Here is a 7,785-nt window from a genome sequence, read left to right as displayed (position 1 = left end):
CGTAGCATTGAATACTGCATAATATTTAGGTGGTACACAAAATAACGATATTGTTCTTGTATTATTCTTTTGCACAATGATACTAGAATATCTAAGGCTTTTTGTGTTTGACACTAAATAATACAGTATTTAAAAAAAGATAATCCACGTCTACATATAAATTAAAGTTATTTGTGTGAAACAGTGAACGTAGCAAAAATGATAAAAGCACATTATAATATAATATCTCCGGCCGTGTTTAAAGCAATGAAAACACGTTCATAAGCATTTCACGTAGATATCGCCGGTGTCTGTGACAATGGCGAAACACGTCATGCCCTCTGATTTTAAAGAATGGAAACGGAAGCCGCTGTAGCATCTTAGGACGTTTACCGACCGGGATGCGTCGGCTTCATACAAATAGGGTTCGAAATGAAATGTGCCGACGCGACGGCCTTCTCGACAACGCTCATGAAGATTTCTTGTCGAACTTCAGAACGTAAAGTTCTCGAATTAGTCGAAGGCGTCTGACATCGAACTTTCACAGGAAATACCTGAATGCCGTCGTTTAATAAAACATTTCAAATGGTATTTTCGCTAATGTAATTAGTTCAAAAGATTAATGAAAACGATATCTCTTATCGTTAAAAACTTGCATAGTTTTTATTTTTTTTTCATAATGCTTCAATGAGCAAACTTCCAAATAATAAAAATAAATTCTTTTAGAGATTCAGTGACATACTTTCGTTTTGCTGTCATAGTCTACTTCAATACCTAGATCTAGTTAGTACATTACAGGTTTAACGATTTGGAAAGACACCATTGATTCTATTTACAATCGTTATCGCTGTCAACTATGTATAAATAACGTACACATTTGTCGTAAAAACTACTGAACATGTAAAAAACGAAATGCTAACGACCCTCGAATACAATGAAAGTAATTAAAATATTAGTACGACGACATCACGCAACATTGCTTTGGTCGTTAAAGAAAATCGTGTAACTATAGGGATAAAGTACATTGCGGTGAAAAATACACGTGTCATAAATCCAGCCCACGCTCATAAGCATACTCTCTCAGGTTGAGCCAGTGAGCTCACGTTGCCATCCGCGAGAAGCCCCTTCGGCTACCAGTGAATAGGTAGAGAAAAAACGTGTCACTAAGATCGCGCTAAGAAAACCGTAGAGAGGCTGTGTTACACGATGGTTTTGATTCTGAGTCAAAGCCAAATATTCTAGGCGGTTTAAGTTGACATTCAATAGCTTTATGTAAAAAAAAAGGATATTGCTTTTCGTGGATGGATATGAATGAGTAGCGACTCGCCGCTGCGCTGTTTATTATTCATTAGACGACTACATGTCACGCAATGGCAGAAGCACGCACAAGTTCAGTGCTTTTTAAACTTCAACAAACGGAAATTTTGCTCTTATCATATAATACTATAGCGTATAAAGGTTAATTTCCAGAACAGGAAGTTGAGAAAACAATATCTTGAATGATTAAAAAAAGTATATTCAATTTACCGGACGTCAGAAACACGCGTACATAGCGAGCTAGTCCAAGGAAATGGTTTCGCTTAAACAGAGAGCGTTTACTCGAGTTTATTAATATTCAAAACTGACTTTATGACGTCTGTAATTTGTTCTCAAGCGCTCGGCAACAAGAGGCCTACCTGCTCAAATACGGAAACACGCAACAATCAAATTTCATTTGCATTTGACCTATTAGCTGTCTTGTGTTCAGTAGGGGGTAAAACATAATGGTAATCGAAATTTCAATTGAAAATAGGTTATCAAATTCGCTGTAAATTAACTAATAACAAAATAATTACACACAATGACACATACACTCGTGCAATGATGAATTGTTACAATTTAGTAAGGTTCTTTTTTATAATATAATATATTGAATGTTAATAGTTATTCATCGTCGGTGCATCTTGTGATCGATATAAATCTATCTACGGTTCCATATCGTAAGTGTTGTTGCTTTGTGAATATAAATTACTATTGAGACGTCAAGAACCTGTGCTATAAGTCTACGGCTGTTTATATCCATGGCTGTTCCGTTCCCAGAGAGAGAGAAACTATCATATTAATTGATATAGTTATCTCTGTCTCTGATTTGCTTACAGATGCGTTCGTCGAATACCGATCTAATATACCTAACAATAACGATATGGTTATGGTAAATGTTATGCGATGAATTGACTCAATCTAGATTAATCTATTTTATTGATTACTTAATTAATATCGTTAAAAACTATACAATCTTTTTCTCAGATTCGGGTATGGAAACTTATGAAATTATTTTTAGGTTAGCCAAATTGAGTTTTCATCTCATAGGAGACATGCTCAACGTGATGGTTGAATAAGGGTGATTGATGACCATTGTGCCAGGCTTGGAGCAAACGATAAGGTTCATCTTTAATAAAATACAAAATTCATATCGACGATCTAGGGGAACTACTCTGATTGCCGTGATTGTTTATAACACACTAAACTATTAGGTATTTATGTATCGTATTAAAATTGTCTAAATTGTTCGCGCCTTTGACTGCTGGGCAGAAAAAAATCACATAATAAAAATTGGCATAAGTTTTTACATATTAAATTCCGGAGCCCATAGAAACCAAAACGTGAATACCCCTGCCATCAAAAGTATCGAAGTAGCGAATCCGAATTAAATCTACACGATACGACGGTTGTCTTAATATTTTTGTTACAATAAGTACTATGTTTATTTTGGCACTTGATTAATATCAATAATTACTGTTAAGAAAAATAACGCAACGAGCATGTCGCCGCCTGTTTATTTATTAATTTGAACTCTGTACGCTCAGATATCTAATTAGGTAGCTGCGTAATTGTGGATAGTTTACAATATATCATGTAATTGAATTATGGGCTACAAGTTATCAAAAATATTATCATTTTGCTTTCGACAAGCTTGACAAATTGTCTAATGATCTCATTTAAGTTACTTTATAAAACGGTATCGGTGTTGAACAACATAAGAAATATGTTCGCTTTCTCTAAACCAAGAATAAAATGAACTACGAATATGGACAATTTTTATTATTGCGCCAATCTTGGATATACAGGTTATTGCTATAGATTAGCCATTATACTCGTATATATATAGTGAAAGTGGCCGCCCATCTTGAGACATAAGGTTGAAGCTCAACGGTATTGTATATTTAATACATTTGGAAGTCGTCGTGGCCTAAAGGATAAGAAGCCCGTGCATTCGTATCGAGCGGGTAGACCACACTACCTATTTCTGCTGTCAGCAGAAATGCGTTTTATCCTCAAGACTGGGGCAACCCTTATACTGTAAAAGAATTAATTTCTTAACGTGGGTACAGTTCGGTCAGCCTCATCCCAGCGTTAGGCAAATTATACGAACGGCTATTACGTAAACGCCTCTGAGACTTCATCACCTCAAAAGCTATCCTGATCTAGGAATAGTTTGGATTCCGCGCGAAACACTCGTGCATTCAGCAAGTGCACCGCCTCACAGAGCACGTCTTAGTAGGGCTAAACACACGAAGACCTGTCCCCACCGAAGGCCTCTTCTTCGATATCGCGTTGGTATTCGACTAAGTCTGGCTGGCACAACGGCTTAATTTATAAACTGTAGACCATATGAGTGCCAGATAGCCTCGTGCTCATCATACGAAACTTCTTGTGAGAAATCGCTCTTTCCCGCGACAATTTTCAACTGGAGTCCCGTAAGGCTCCGTTCTCCTCCTATTAGTATTTAGCCTATATATTAACGATATACCTTGATCACCGGCGGCACAGTTAGCCCTTTTCGCGAATGACTCTACTACTATAATGATCTACTACTCGAGTAAGAAAATGTCGTTCATCCACAGTAAGCTCCAAATTCCGGCCATTAATTTAGGACAGTGTTTACGTAAGTGGCGCATCGACATTAACCCCACAAGAAGCACAGTCGAGCTATTTTCGCAAGGAGTCGCCTTCCCTACACCACTACTAGGATCTCATCCCGAATTGGGGTTGGTAACTCCATTCCCGTAATCAAAATCGTTGACCAGCTCATATCGTGGTCCTCGAAGGCCAAGTACCTAGGCGTAGACAGAGGGATGACATTCGGTCCCCACATTAATTCGATACGCCACCGAGTCACGTTCCGATTCCGTCGACTCTGCCCTGTGATCTGCAAGCGAAGAAAATTGTCTCCTCGTAACAAAGTGACACTTTATAAAATTTGCATAACCTATGCAAGTGTAGTATGTATAATGTATGTTCGCTCACGTGGCCCGCACGCTCATAAACTCTCTCCAGATCATTCAATCCCTTTCTGCAAGATAGCCGTCGGAGCATCGTGGTACCTTCACAACGATCTATATCTAGAACCGATACGTAAGTATCTTGAGGTAGCGTCAGAGAGCTACTTCGATAAAGCGGCGCTCCACGGCAACCTATTTATCGTGGCTGCCGCTGATTACTTATTCGACCCAGGCGACGGGGCAACGCAAAGCCGTCGTCACCTGAAACTGTCTACTCTCGGTACTTTTAGGCCCCTCAAGCACCGATCAGCGTCCTCATCGAACTTGTCGATTACCACAAAGAGTTCAACGAGCAAACTAATCCATAGACACGGCTCACTGAGTTTTTCGCTGGATCTTTTCAATGGGTCGCGAATCCGATCCGGTGGTAGATTCTGCGGAGCACTGCTAATGGTAAAGCTAGTGCTAGCAAATTCTCTCGTGAGCTCACCTGTCCGTTCTGGCGTAGCTGAAACAGCCCCTTAAGGTACCAGCGAATAGGTAGGAAAGAAATTAAGTGGGTGGCGGCATTTACGTTGTTGATGTTTATGAACTTTGGTAACCACTTAACATTAGATGGGCGATGTGCTCGTCTCCTTACATATGCAATGAAAAATAGGCTATCCGGAAATTATTACTGCTTCTCGGGAAAATTAAGCAACATGGAGGTAGACAAGTGAGCCCACAAAACTCCATATCGCTAGTCATTTTCTAGATTACCTGTTCATCCGTAAAACTAATCAAAATAAGAGCGTGTATTTAAATTTACATTCAATTTACGGACAACTTACAATAATTCCCACTAGGCAACAAATAAAATACGAAGACAACTTCGAACACAGTGGATGAAAATTAACTGTCAACTTGTGTTCCATCTAACCGTGAATTTATTCCTTTGTTACATTCGCAATTAATATTTGCCTTTATGCTGTCCCGTACAAAAAGGAATCGTTCAATGCAAAGTTAATTTGTTTCGTATAACTCACGAGCACCGTGGCGGTTTTGGTCGCTTTATTTAAAAGTCGATTTACGTCCAGAGAAACAGAACCGCACAATCGCAAACCGAGCTCGTATGAAAGCCGCTTGATGCCGGCTACACACCAAACGAACGCTAACGAACAAATGCTTCTCGTGTTCGACATATACATATCTTATTTATATTTTAATGCATTAACAAATGAACGAATGAATGAATGATTTATTTTATTTCATACAGCAAGTCCATATGTGTACATAGTATCATTGAAACATACTTCAAATTAACAACACTAATCGAATAAAAAAGATACATTTATTAAAAATAATTATCAGTTGAATACATTTCAAATATTCCATTCAACTGATACTTACTTCGAACCAACCATTATTATTATTATTATTATTATTTAGTCCGCAAGTGAACCATGGTACAATGGTTCAAGTACAAAAACAAATATTATACATAACACTATTATATTTACTTTAAAATGGGCTCGCTATTGACTATGAGATTGTGATACTGTTTCACCGAGCGTTGTCAATCTGCGTTTGCCATCACTTAATTCAACATCTAAGTAAGAACCGTATATTCATTGCATTTGTATCTGCTCTAGTTGATCATGCAATCGAGGTAAAACCCTCACTTTCGTTTAAATCTCAAGCTTTGTTACAGTGTGTTTAATGCGAGTTGTTTAACGTTCTCGATAGCGTAAAAGTTAACTCAGTAAATTTGGATGTAGTCCCTAGCGGCGAACGTTCCAACGCTACACAAATTTGAATTAACGTTTACGCTATCGAGAACGTTTAAAAACTCGCACTAAGCACAATGATGATCCTATGGCATAACGAAACCAGTTATAATCACGGATATTATTCTTATTTTTAAATTGGAAGAAAGCATACAATACTCTTTATATTTAGTTTACATTTTAATAAACCGGTCGCATTTCACAGAATAATATAAGTCGTACGATAGAATACCCAGGCGACTCTTACTTTGTAAGAATGTTAAAGTGCAAAAGGTTACGAGCTTATGTATAAAACAGTGTACGCGAACTTCTTTATAGCATAGCTTTATACATACGAAATAAACAAGTTACCACTTAACAACGGCTCTTGAATGATTTACACTCAAGTAAGGCCATAGCGACAAGCATCTGAATGTCATTTAACTTTGTCGTAGTCGGTCGGCTCACTATGCATAATCCAAACTTGATGTTGGGTCGACGGCGCCATGCGTAATTCGCTCTAACACTGGACGCCCTACAAATGTGTTATCGTTCGATTTGCCAGTTAAGAAATGCGTTAACGTCTTGAGACTGCGTCAAATCGTTAACTTAATTTGACGTGCTCTATTCAGTTGGTCTAATGGGTTATATTTCGTCTACGTCTTCAATTATATTGAATTTAAAAAATGCTATGATGATTATCAATCAGTGTCTCTAGCTTGATGATAAATATACTGCACTGCTTTTGATAATATATCCAAAACTCGTAACTTTACTGCATGTCATGGTTCAGAATTCGCTTAAAGTTTACTAACTGCCTAAATCAGAAGCCATCCGGTAGCAAATTGCAGTCTATCAACTCTTTTGATGCGGTTCTCAACTACGTCAGTTAACTTTTAAAAGTTTCGGTGTCATGTTAAAAGCTATTGCAGAGTTTTAACTCATATCAATACACGCATACTATAACTCTACCGCGATATTGAGTATTATAATATTTATCGTAGGTGCATTCTTCAAATATATATTTTGTTTATTAAATTTAAATTTATTTAAATCAATTATATTTTGTTTCTATATATAGTAATATTTATGCATAAATATATTATTTTATATATATCCGCTGGATGCACGCAGCGCAGGACCGGTCTTTGTGGCGAGGCTTGGGGGAGTCCTATGTCCAGAAGTGGACGTCCATGTGCTGAAAAAAATATATATTTTTTTGCAAAAAAAAAGGAATCGAAGTTAACTTGATTACTCTATAAATAGGAGAAAAGAGACGCGTTAAGTTTCGATAAATTAATAAAGATACTTTTTATTTATGCTACCATTGTATCAATTAGCAAAAATAAGTTGAAAATGTAAAGATATTATCGGACGTCTCATCTGGGTGGGCTTCGCACGGTCCCGCTGACCGTCGGGCGATTGCACACGAAATTATTTAATGACACTACATGTTTAATTATTCACTGATACCGTTTGAGTGTTTAACGATGTGTAAACATGTCATTGAACGTGTAACGAATTGAACTCGTAATCTAAAGTCATACGTCTTGTTCGACTGATTGATTCATCAGCTCGCAACAATGTGTATACTTGTATGAATTTAAATACACCTATATGTTCTTTTTGCTTGTAATAGTAAAACGAATGGTTGGTATTTACTGGTGGTAGGACCTCTTGTGAGTCCGCACGGGTAGGTACTGTACCCTGCCTATTTCTGCCGTGAAGCAGTAATGCGTTTCGGTTTGAAGGGTGGGGCAGCCGTTGCAACTATTAGACCTTAGAACTTATATCTCAAG

This window comes from Bombyx mori, chromosome 1 (genome assembly GCF_030269925.1).
Source record: "Bombyx mori chromosome 1, ASM3026992v2".
NCBI classification, from domain to species: Eukaryota; Metazoa; Arthropoda; class Insecta; order Lepidoptera; family Bombycidae; genus Bombyx; species Bombyx mori.
This window is presented reverse-complemented; position numbering follows the sequence as displayed.